Source organism: Cryptomeria japonica, chromosome 11 (assembly GCF_030272615.1).
Source record: "Cryptomeria japonica chromosome 11, Sugi_1.0, whole genome shotgun sequence".
Classification (NCBI taxonomy): domain Eukaryota; kingdom Viridiplantae; phylum Streptophyta; class Pinopsida; order Cupressales; family Cupressaceae; genus Cryptomeria; species Cryptomeria japonica.
Window position 1 is genome coordinate 304,872,998 of NC_081415.1, and position 13,478 is coordinate 304,886,475.

Genomic DNA, 13,478 nt, shown 5'->3' on the forward strand with positions numbered 1-13,478 from the left:
GATGTCTCCAAAAACTGATCAACAAAGCCCCAATGGCTCTGATACCATGTAGGATTTTGCCAAGATCAAGGGCACAATGAAGAGCATAAAAGAGACAATAGAATGACAAGAACAAACTATATTCTCATCAATATACAAATGATCAACTGGATTAACCAATACAATGAATAGAGGCCTGCTTATATAGGCAAGGCCATATGGATGGATGAGCACACAAATATGACATGTGGCTCAATGAGAAACAAGGGTAGGTAAGAAATACTAAGGGTAGGTAGGAGAAACAATATAATATTCCACAAGAGGTGGATGACCCACCGAATGTGGAGTGTAACAGCAAAATAAGACCACAAAAGGTGGAATTTCTCCTACAAGCTCTATCCCTATGTGTACACTTCCCTAAGTGTCTCAAATCCAAACTACGAAGAGATGCATTATCCTAAGTTAACTTAAGTAAGTGTAATAATATCCATAATGAATATTTATTTACACCAACAATTTTTACTAGAGACAGAGTTACTTATAGCCATAACCAAGCTATTCCAACTTTCTGGTAAAGAACATTAAATCAAGAGAGCCCTAACCTCTTCTGCAAAAGTATTTTTTACTAGAGACAATTGACTAGTAATTGTATTAAATTCATTTAAGTACTCCATTACAGATCCCCCCTCACTCATTTTCAAATTAAAAAAATGCTTCATAAGAAATACCTTATTCGAAGCTAAGGGTTTCTCATACAACTTAGCCAATGTTGTCATCAAATCTGCAGTTGTCTTTGCTTATGTTATATTGAAAGCTATAGATGGTGCAAGGCACAATCAAATGGATCCTAGTGCCTTTCTATCTAAAATGTCCCACTCTTCATCTGACATTGTGGTCGCTTTCTTTGTCTTTCCTTCCAATGGCCGCCACAAATCCTTTTGATACAGGTAATCCTCCTTCTGCATTTTCCATAACTGATAATTCTGGCCATTAAAATTTTTGACCTTGAATTTGGAATCCTCCATTGCTCCCACTCAAATCTGAAAGTCCTGTCAATTTACAGAAAACCTCGCTCTGATACTAATTGTTAGGGTTTCAAGCAAATCCGAAGCAAATATGAACTAACAATTATATACAAATTTAAATACAAAAGATAAAGAAATGAAACATGACACAGATAACAGAGAGATTTAACGTGGTTCACCTAGAATGGGTTACGTCCACCATACACAGTCGTCCAATCTTTGTTATTATCCAGCAAAAATAGTACATCAACCTTGCAATGCCTTAAGCATCCTAGCCGCTTATAACATGTGTTTTTAGGGCAACAAACAAAGTCGTCCTTTTTAGGGTTTTATTACAATGTCGGTTTTCATCAACAAAAAATGGCAAAAAATTTTTTCTCAAGGGCTGCCACCCCCGAACCCCCGCAACAGGCTTCGCCTTCTTTCCCAGGGCCTAGCCCTGGACCTCGACGAGAATATGTGCTAAGTGTACAGTACTTTGCTGATCAGTCACCACATATCAATAATCTCCCACTTGGAGACTGATCAGGCTCCACACCAAACAATGGAGAGATTAGGGGAGAGGGATAGAGAGATTGGGGGGGGAGAGAGAGAGAGAGAGAGAGAGAGAGAGAGAGAGAGAGAGAGAGAGAGAGAGAGAGAGAGAGAGATCGGGAGAGGGGGAGAGAGAGATTGTGTCCTAATGGGTCATATTGTGTCCTACGACCCCTTAGGACACCATATGACCCATAATAACACAATTTGGTGTCTTTGTCATGTCCCCTCCTTGATCGTTATATATATCCCAAATAGAGTAATTAATTATTATTAATTAATATATTAATTACCAACAAATGGTTACTTAAAATTTATTTACTAAATATTATTATTTATTACTAATAATATTTTGTAATATAAAAATAAATTAATATTATAAACAAAAATTATTAATTCCTAAAGTGTAAAAGAAAACATATATATATATATAATTATTAATATTCAATATAATAATTATCAACCAAACATAACATCGGGTCATATTAATTATGACTGAGATGATGGAACCGATAGGAATCCTTCTTCAAGGTATTTAGTCATCAGTAAAGATTTGGCAAGCATATACCAGTCTAACTAATCATTGATTAGTAGTAGCAAGGCAACCGGTAGGAATTATTAGGCAAAGGAAAAGAAAAGTGGGAGGAGGATGGGGAACAAATATTGGGAAGCGGTGACTTTTCAAGGAGTCACCGCCATTCCCAAATCCACTCTAACGGACATGACTCCCCACCAAGGACGTGGAGGAGAATAAAGGGAAGGCTCGGTTGGAGAATTGGGGGGGGGGAGGAATACCACGGGAGGGAAGGAGACACACAAGAGGAAGTTCAATTGCATCGGGAAAGCATTCGCATGCTCACCAGAGGTAACTCCCTAATTGTAAGGGAGGCAACAGGTATGAACCATTACACTGAGGGTTCAGAGTATTAAGATAGTAACTTTAATTAAATTCTCAGTATTACTGTACGCTCATAGCATGATAATGATAACTTAAATCACATTTACAGTATCACTGGATGCTCACAACATTATAATAATAACTCTAAATTCGATTCACAGAATCATAGCAAATTAATATAAATATAACATCATATGGGACTAAGCATACTCTAAACACTTGGAACAATTAATCAGAATATAGATAGAGATTAATTCTAATTCATTGAAATTCTATTCATAAAGTAATAAACCTCTGCACTCTCAATCTTATTTGAATAAATGGAATTGATCAAATCAAATCAGAACTGTTATTAAGTTATAGAAATTGGCAATGTCCTAATAGGAGACATTACAACAATTACCAAGTGTCGGGACATAGAGCTTGAGAAATGGATACCTCATACCACCATTATTGAATACATCATAAATATTCTCCAATTTGTATGTCTTAGAACTCCAGTTCGTAGGTGCGATGGATTGTGTAATACAAAGGTATTTAGTAAAACTTAATGCATATGTTACAAAGGGTAAAGTACATTGATATATGTGTGTGTGTGTGTGTGTGTGTGTGTGTGTGTAATGTTCATACATATTGGTAATGTGTAATGTTCATTAATATGTTGATATTAATCGTAGTCTAGTGAATGTATATATATTAATTAATGTATAGTATTCACTAGTCACTAAACATAGGTAAAAGATATAATTTGTTAATTGTTGTATACATAAGTTTGCATATTAAGAAAGATTAGGAATACAAAGGTATGTTAATAAATGTAATGTATATGTAAAAGATGGAAGATTATATATATCTATGTTAATTAAGAATACATTAAGAATTCATGTTAACACAAGGGATAGTTTATGAACTGAAACTATTATGCAAAATGTATGGCTTGGTTGACTAAAACTCAATCAAGAAGAGAAGGATCTGGTCACAACCCCTTGAGGACTTGGATGATGGAGGCATCACCCAAGACAAGGTAAGGCAAGGGTCTTCCTTGGCTAGCTTGGGTATAAGAGGTTATACCCAAGACAGGACTCAAGGTTGGACTGGTCCCCTTTGAGGACTTGGATGATGAAGGCATCACCCAAGGCAAGGTAAGACAAGGGTCTTCCTTGGAGGGATTGGGTGATGTTACACCCAAGATAGGATTTGAACTCATCTTCGATTTCCTAGAGGGCTTGGAACCAAGGGGTTCTAAGAGGGTGAGCTTCATAGCCGCCTAAGGACATCTTGGAACCAAGGTGTTCCAAGAAGGCGAGCTTCATGGCCGCCTAAGGACATACCTTGTATGGTATTCATATCCTTTTTATTAGATAAAAATTATGATTATGTTAATTAAGAATTGAAGTTAGATTATAATTTAGATTACTTATATATACATATATGTTGGTCATGTTCTAAAAATCTATTTTGCATGTTAATGATCCCTAAATAGTAGGGACATTATAGTCTTAATCTCTCCCTCTCTCCCTCTCCCCCTCTCCCCTTATATCTCTCTCCCCCTCCTCTGATGTCTCTCTCTCTCTCTCTCTCTCTCTCTCTCTCTCTCTCTCTCTCTCTCTCCCTCTCCCTCTCCCCCCTCTCCCTCTCCCTCTCCCCCCTCTCCCTCTCCCTCTCCCTCTCCCCAATATCATATACTAATTTATTTATAAATTAATATATTAAAATATTATATATTAATATATTAATAAACATTAGATTAATTATGTGCAAATTTAGTTAGTGAATTTACTTATTAAAATCGGAAATCGGATATCTAATTTTTGTTGTAAAATTTTCAAATTTCAAATTTTGGCTCGGGAATGCTTTGGGATTTGGCTTGGAAGTGACAAGCTTGGAAAGTCAACTGAAAAAATGTGTTTTTCAGTATTCCTTGATTTTCCAAACTTTACACTAGTGGCTGACGACTTTTTTTGTAGCCAAAATTGATAAAACGAAAAGGGTTTTTTTTAAGGATGTTCTCATCTTTCCAACAATATAAGGCTTGTCTTATTTCAACTTTAATAAATAATAATTATTTATTTTCTAATTGAATTCTGACAATAGTCTTTATTGATAGACTGATTGAAAAACACTCATAACTTTCAAACGATATAACATTTTTTGAATCCGAAACATGCATCACATCCTATGCTTTGTCTACTATAGGAAAATTTTTTAAAAAATTAAATTTCATAAGGTTTTGACCAAGTTAAGGTGGTCAGACGTAGGAGTTTCTAAATTTCTGAAAAATCTGTAGTAAAAAATTCATAAATAATTATTTACTTTATAAAAAATTATGAAAAAACATGTGTCACATCCGGACATGAGTCTAATACTTATATTATTAAAAAGTATTATGATTTGATTGTGATTAGAGTGGTTAGACATACGTCTACTTCTTATCTTTTTCTTGAAATTTTAGTACCACTGCATTGAAATTTGAAATTTTCATCAAATAGGATTTTGTTTTTCCAAAAAATAACTAGTAGCTTAGAAACTAGATTCAATTTTCTATAGATTTTCTTCTTACATATTTTAAAAATAATTTTCACAACTTATTCAAATTTTCATGTCAAGTTGCATAACTCTGATTTTCTGAAATTTCATTGCCACTTAAGGGCCTGTTTTGGCACACCATGATCCTACACATACCCTTATGGCAACCTATTTTAGGTCTAGTCTTAATGTTATTATACTGGGTTATGGACTGATTTATGTAACGTGTTAGTTGATACTCCCGATGCGTTACCAGTTGGATTTATTGATTGGTTTAAGTTGTTTTGGTCTTAGGCTAACTTGGTTTATCATTGATTTGCGTGATTATGTAATGGATTTATTGTATCATCGTTTAGGTGTCTGACCTAATTCTTTAGGTCCTAGGTTAGTATAAATATGATGTAAGATCTCTTTGTAGATCATGGTATGTGGGTTATGGAATTATCTATGTGTGAATAAAGTTGTAATCATATGCAGAGGTTTTGGTCGATCATAGGTGATCGAATTGGGTTTGTGTAAGAGGTTTAAGATCTCTGGTATTGAGCTTAACTGAAACTGTACTCAGGTATAGGAGATGCTATTCTTACAATTTAATATTCATTCCAGATTGTAGTCTGATGTTTTCTATAGTCAGTGAGGCTCCTTTTGTGATGAGAAGTGTACTCTAGGTTGTTGGTCTTCCTACATGTGCAGGCCCCTTGTTGTAATATTTATTTATCTGATCAGTGGATAGATATTGTGGGTCTCCAATCCTATCGTGGTTTTTCCTCTTTGAGGTTCCATGTATAAATCTGTGGTGTTATGGTGTTCATCTTTGTTGTTGCGTTGTTACTTATTGTTATATGCTTTTATGTTTATTGGTTGCTGAGTTGTTGTTGTAGACGTATAAAAATGACCATATTCCTAAATGAATATCTTATGTTCATTTCTCTATTTAATTAAATTACCCGCATTCCTCTATTTAATTAAGTAAAATTACTCAATTTATTTAAATTAAATTCACTAGATTTCTTTTTACCATTTAATGAATAAATCATTTTATTCAATTAAATCCCTTCTATCCACTTTTAATTAAATTCAAATTTAATTAAATAGTTTATCCTAAATTGAATAAATCTAATTTATTTGATTTCCCCAATTACAATCAAATTGAATGAAATTCATTTTATTCAATTAAAATCCTATTATCCCTCCATCCACTTGCAAAATCCTACATCTCCCACTTGCTTCCTAAACCCTATCCCTAACCCCCCTTCTAGACTCTTCTAATCACTTCTAAATTAACCTAACCCATCTTCTAAACTTTGTCACATCCCTAAACAAAGGGAAGTCACTTCTCAAACCCTCAAAGTCTTCAATAACCATTAAAGGCTCCAAGTCTCCAACAACTTTCTCTTACAAATCATTAATGGTTAACTCAACCCTCTTACATGCTTAGAGACTTTTTGCCTAACTTAACCTCCATCCAACCCAACAGTCTCCTCAAGCATTCATTGCTTTGACCATGGTTATATCTTAATTATTTGCACAAGAGTTTATCCTTTGATAAAAGCTTAATCTGATGGGTAATCTTAACTTAAGCTTGACCATTACCCCTAAGATAACCATGAGGTCTTCTCAGGCATTTAATGTCTCCAACCCCTTTTCTCAACCAGTCTTATGTTGACATTTGTCACCATTTCATTGGTGCCAATTGCAAACATGGATTCCCAACTTTCAAACTCAACTCTTGATTGAATCTTTCAATCCTAGCCATCCATTGCCCTATTTTTGCTATAAATAGAGCTCTCATCCCTCCATTTTGAGATCATCCAAGTTTGTAGTATCATAGTTATGCTCAAATACATTCAAGCTTTCATTTCATATATGCTCATCATTTAGCCTCTCTTTAAAATAGAAATTAATCTAATATGCATTTTAGAGTATTTCTATTATCATTAGCTTAAATCATTAACTAATATAGCATGCTAGGATAGTTTGTTTACTAACCTTGCCATCTTATAATTAGTTTATCGCATTTCTAGAATCATGCATAGGTTAGGATGCATCTCACATTAAAATCAACAAAAGCATCCCTCATTCTTGCATTTGTCATCCCTAAACCATTTTTCTCAGTGATCTGAGAGCAAAAATGTTGGTTTGAGGGACCATGCAAGATAGAGAACCATGGAACCATCCTTGGGAAGCTAAGTTATGCTTTATAACTCCATAGCTTGCACCAAGAAGTCCTGTGGGTGTGTGAGCAAGCCTCTATAGAGCTTCGTTTTTCACATTTTGAGTTCTATCGACCCGCTTTTCCTGCATACATTTTTGGCACCCACCGTGGGGCTCTACCCCATATATCTAATCGGTTTTGAAATATATCCACTTTTGTAGGTCCGCAGAAAATAAAAATCAGCATGTGGGAATCATTCCCTAGCGCATCTGGCTAACAGTCTAGCGCATCCAGTTCCCTGTTCAATGCGTGGGGTCCATCACCTAGCACGTAAGGTCCATTTATCAATGCATAAGAATACTAATTTTTCCTATAGGTTTCAACGTGGGAGAAAAACAGAGCAGCGTCTCTAGAACACAGAGTAGCGCATCCCGAAGACAGTATAGCGCATCACTGATTTTTTTAGCGCACTACTGTGATTTTGTAGCGCGTATAGTTTGTTTTGTAGTGCATCACAGATCGAAATAAGAAAAACAAACATTGTAACCGAAAGTTAGAAATTAGACTTGTAGAAGTCCACCGAGGTATCTAACTAGTTATTTTGTAGGTTTCTAACAACTTCATTGCAGATAGGAGTTTCATCTTAAAATTAAGATAGTTAGATTTTTACTAACTTACATATGTTAGTTTAAAATTTGATTTTCTTTTCTTGAAATTGAACTCACCTTGTTTTTAGGCTATAAAAAGAACCACTATCAAAAAATTTCTTGCTTTCATAGGAGAAAACCTTTATTTCAGGTTCTAAAAAGAACAACACAAACTTTTCTTTTTGCAAACATAGCTCTAAAAATAACCTCACCATCCTTTGGTGCATAAAAGGATTCATTTTAAAATTTTGCAAAGGAAAGAACCTCACTTACGAAGTTTTGTTCAAAATCAAAAGAGGAAAGTTATTCTCCCTTTTCGATTTTCTTTTGTTGACCACATCAATAATTTTGCTTTGTTGACCAGATTCTTTCACTAGATTAAATAATCATTGCTTTGAGAAACTAAAAGGAACACCATGCTTTTCTTGGAGCAACATCTCCAAGTAGAGGTTAGCAAATCACTAAATTGAAGGCTTAAAAAGAACTCTGATTGCCTTGTATCGAAAGTGGAAGGTATATGCTCTCCCCTTAACTGGGTGATAAAAAAGCCAGACCTCTCTTAAAAAGCTTTCTTTCCTTCAAGCATTTACATCCTTTAGCAGACTTGCCTTCTCGAGGAGTTGAAATCAACTCTTAAAGCCATTTATGGCTAGTGTGAAGGGAATGACCTAAGTGGGAAATGAATTTGACGCCAAGTATTCCAACCCACTATAATCAAAAGTGGAAGGAGATGAAAGTCCCTTTCAACGGTTGCGCACAGCGATTAGCCTTCCCCCAGTATCCTTGAGATATGTAAAGCCTTTGTTCTAAAGGTTGGAAAGCCTCCCGAGGGAGTTTATCACCGACAGCCGAACATGAAGCCTGATTACGAGCCATAGAAATAGCAACTTTAAACCGAGTCAGTAACCAGACATTTATAACATCATAGTGCAAGGGTGGGGAAGAATCTGCCCCCAAGATTACTCACCATATATCTCACAAGATAACTACTCAACTATGAAGCAATTCACTTTGGGTTAATTTTTGGCAAAAGGCAAAAAAACGGGCGCCCTCTAAGGGGTGACATGGCTGTTTGAGCTGACAGAGTATCAAGACTAGTGGGCTATGATGTTATTTATGACCTTTGAATAAAGAGTCTTTCTAAAGTGTATTATTCGTATCCAAACCTATTAAAACATTGGGGATTTGAACACATCCTTGCAGAACATACACTTTTTGTTAGATTAGGTAAAATGGTTGTACTTTTTGTGCTGTGCTTACATTTATTACTTCAGAAAATCATCCATCTAAACTAAAAAACTCACAATCAAAACCAAACATTGCAGAAAAACCAACCAAGAAAAAAAAATGAAAAAGAAAGCAGATTAGCATGTGGGGACAACTCCTTAGCGCGTAGGGTATTTAAGTTAGCGCATCAAACCATCAAGTTAGCGCATTTGTTCCAAACAGTCGCGTTTTATCCCAAAACCAAAACAAATTTAAAACATTTAGCACATCAGAGAAATAGTTTAGCGCGTGGAAGCATCAGCGTAGCACGTAGCAACCAAACATTAGCGCATCAGGTATAACAGTTAGCGCGTCTCATACCCAGATTAGCGCGTAACTTTTCAAGCAGGCAAAAAACAAATTTTGAACAGTCAAAACTTTAGCGCGTGTCTGGGGGCAGCCTAGCACGTGTGGTCATTCTTTTAGCACGTGGAGTAATTTTGGTAGCGCATTTCGTTTTTGTTTTAGAGCATAACCAAAAACATATAGACAGGGGGCAAAACAGTGAGGAATTTTAAAAAATTTTGAAAACATTTTCAGAAGCCTCTTTTCATCAGCAACATTTTTCATCAAAACGGAATAGCAAAAACAAAACTTTAAAGGCTATTTTTTGAGCTAAATTTGTGTCAAAACAAACGTTGTAAAAATCCAAAACTGATCGCACAATAAAACATATCTATCCTATCATAATCTGGAAACCTCATCATAAGTATCAATAGAATCCTTAACCATCTTACGGATTTCATCTCAAAAACACTTGTTTAAACAATTTCAAGTTGTCAAATCAAGTCTCCATATCGGGAGGCTTTTATCCATATCATTTGATACGCTTTGTCGTGAAGGGGCATCTAAACCTTCATTTTGATAGAGTAAAACTTGAAATTTTCGAAACAAGATCAAACTGAATCCAAACAAATCAAAGGAAACCATTGATCACTCATGCATGACTAATCCCCATATTCTAAGAAGAAAGAACCTTTAACGTAACATCACATTGAAGAAACAACAACCTAGTTTTTCCAAATTCATCAAGAGAAATAAGTTTTTATACATCAATTGTCAACTCTTGAAATCTCATCGAGTATTCCTTCATCACGTCAAACGTTATATCCAAAAAAAATCCAATGAATTTGACAAAGAGTCTTTAAAAACAAGAGCATATTGTCAAAAGTCCACTTTTAATCAAATCATAAACCGTGGAGGAAAGATCAATCTGACATTCTTGCCTGACAAGTGTATCACTTATAACACACCTCGACCAGAACCACCCACCCCCGAGCAACATATCAATGAGGATTTTGTCCCCTTCGTCACTGAAAGTTTCTACTAAAATGCCTATTACTCGCTCTCAACAAAACCAATAAAGTGAGACACATGCAGAGTCTAGTATGAATCGAAGGTTGTCAAATCCTTTTGAAGGTCCACACCTAGAGGAGACTGAGATTTCTGAAGTGCTTCTTCAGGAATGTCAGGAAAATGCTTCATTCCAAAATCTTGTAGAAAGGCTTATGGAAAATGACAAAGAAAAATATTTGCTCATGCTCACAAGTAAAGGAGTAAAACTCCCTGAAAACCTTGACGCAGATGTGTTTAGGACACACCCTCAGCATTACGAATATCAAGAATGACAGCGAGAAAGGGAAATCCATGACCCTGAACAAAACATCCTGGATCAGAACATACCAAAACAACATACACCAATGCAAAACATCCCGGATCAAAACATACCAGAGAAACATACACCAAGACAATACCTTCCTGAGCAAAACATACCGTTCCAAACACCATTTCAACCTAGGATCAATGCAAGGGAAGAACTATTCCCTCGGCAAAACAATGTACCTTTGGCTACCCTTGCTCAACAAATGCAAATGTTACAAAGGCAAATACAGGACATGCAACAAGGGATGACAGTACGGTACTCTTTAAACGAAATCTGTCCTTATCCTTTTGACAGAAGATTGCACATGATCCCTTTTCCTCCAAACTCGGATGTGCCTAAATTTGACAAATACGATGGAAAAAGTGATCCCCATGATCATGTCAGAGAATTTTGTACCATGAGTCTTGAGTTTGCTCATGATGACACCTATCTAATGAGGTTATTCCCAAGAAGCTTGGGAGGGCAAACAATGGAATGGTTATCCAAAATTACACCACCTATCAGATCATTTGATGAATTGGTTAACAAGTTCATAACACAATACTCCTATAACATCCAACACGCCATAACCATGCTAGATGTCTACAACACCAAACAAAAGAACAATGAAACATTCATGATATTCCTTCAACGCTGGCGACGTATGGTATCACGATATCCTTGAGATATTCCCAAAAAGGAGAAAATGGAAATCTTCATCAACAACTTGAATAGTGAAATGAGTTACAGGCTAAAACTCCAATGCATACCATCTTTTGCTAAATTGATTGAAAATGACATTCAAGTAGAGGAAGCCTGTGTCAAAAAGGGAACGCTCAAATTCTTCAAGGAAGGAACAAACTCATCAAATGACAACAACCAGAACAACAACAACTTGGACAAAACTCGATTCTGGACTCAAAACAAAAATGAAGGCAACAATGAAATGAATGATCCCAAATCTAAGCAACCAGTGCTTGCATTATCTAGAAATCCTTAAGCTATGAAAAATCCTAAAAGTGTTAATCCAAATGCTAACACATATGTACCAAACGCCAATCAAGGACAACTCAACCCAAACAACACCAATGATACTCAAAGCAAAAACACAAATTTAGGACCTAACAACAATTCACGCGACAACATGAACAATTTCCAAAAGCGTGTCTTCACACCACTAGGGCAATCACTAGAATAAGAATTCAGAGAACTTCTGGCAAACAAAATTCTCTCCTTGCCTGCAATCAGCAACTATGAACCCCAAATCAAACCACCTTGGTGGAATGATTCACACTATTGTGATTTCCATCGTAACAAGGGTCATCAAATGAATGATTGCATGAGATTGAAACACATTGTGCAAGACATGATTGATCGAGGTGACTTAACGGTGGATGGTCTCAAAACAAATGGTGATCATGGAGCCTTTAAAAATCCTCTTCCAAATTACAACAAAGATGGAGCTTCAACCTCGAATGATACACATGGAGCTCGTATCAACCATATCTACAACAACATCATAAATCACATATCAGCTGAAGATCATCAAGTAAATGTCATCACCATCCGAGATCAGCGTGATCATGAATCTGTCAATGTGACAACCCGAACTCAGAAATATGTCTTAAAAGGACATACTGTGCCTACAACTACTACACCAAAGATCCAATATGACTTGGTTAGCCAACTACGCAAAACACCAACTCAGATATCTATACTAGAATTGCTGAAACTATCACCGAAACACAAAGACATATTGGAACAAGTGCTATTGGAAACCAATGTACCTCAAAATCTGGATACAGACAGATTTCAAGCCATGGTCGCCCATATGATAGGACCTCATAACCTCACCTTCTCGGAGCATGAAAATGCTTCCTTGAGTCATTCGCATAACACTCCTCTCCATATCAAAGTCATCATTTACAAACACTGAGTAAAAAGAGTCTTAATAGATGGAGGAGTTGGACTTAATATTTGTACTTTAAAGCTTATCCGTGCATTAGGCTTCTTAGAAGAGTCTATTGATCCTCATAAAAAGATTACCATAAAGGCATATGATGATGAGGAAAGGTCCTCTAAAGGAACCATGATATTACCCATTCAAGTGGGACCAGTACAAAAGGATACTATGTGTTAGGTCTTAGACATAGATCTCACCTACAATATTTTGTTGGGGCAACCCTGGATACATGAAATGCAAGCAGTGTCTTCTACGTATCACCAGTGTGTCAAATTTCCTTATGACGGACAAGAAATCTCCGTATCCACTGATCACAATCCATTTCAACATTGCAACGCAATGGGGGCAGCCCAGGACAGTTTAGTTCCTCATAATAGAGAAAAGCAACGATCTTCAACATCAGATCTACAAACAACACAACCCAACTCATTATCTGGAGATTTCCAACAGCACATGTAAATCAAAGACCAAGGTATGGGAGAATACTCTCTGGAGCCCCTATGTTTGGCCAAATTACCGACATCACCCAAATCTCATGGATTGCCTACTGCATCAATGCATCTAGTAACTCAGCCCATCACCAAATTTGATGGTACCTTCATCCAATTGGGCACTCTAGCACATGAATCAGAAGACAAGGATATTCTTAGCTGGTTATACAAAGATGTGGAAGAAGATAATAGAGCAGCTACTCTGGACATTGTTCTACCTACACACCTATATGGAAAAGGATACTTAATCATGCAGCAAATGGGATATGATGGTAAAGGACCTATTGGGAAACACAAAGAAGGAGTCACTGAACCCATAGATCTTCCTTCGCACCCCAGTAGAGACAAAATA

General features: G+C 36.2%; 1 protein-coding gene across 1 annotated transcript in view; it reads left to right on the forward strand.

Annotated features, from left to right (window-relative positions):
- LOC131860190 (uncharacterized) overlaps positions 1 to 13,478 on the forward strand; it is a 197,734-nt gene that overhangs the window by 12,281 nt on the left and 171,975 nt on the right. The gene's annotated exons all lie outside the window — the stretch shown is intronic.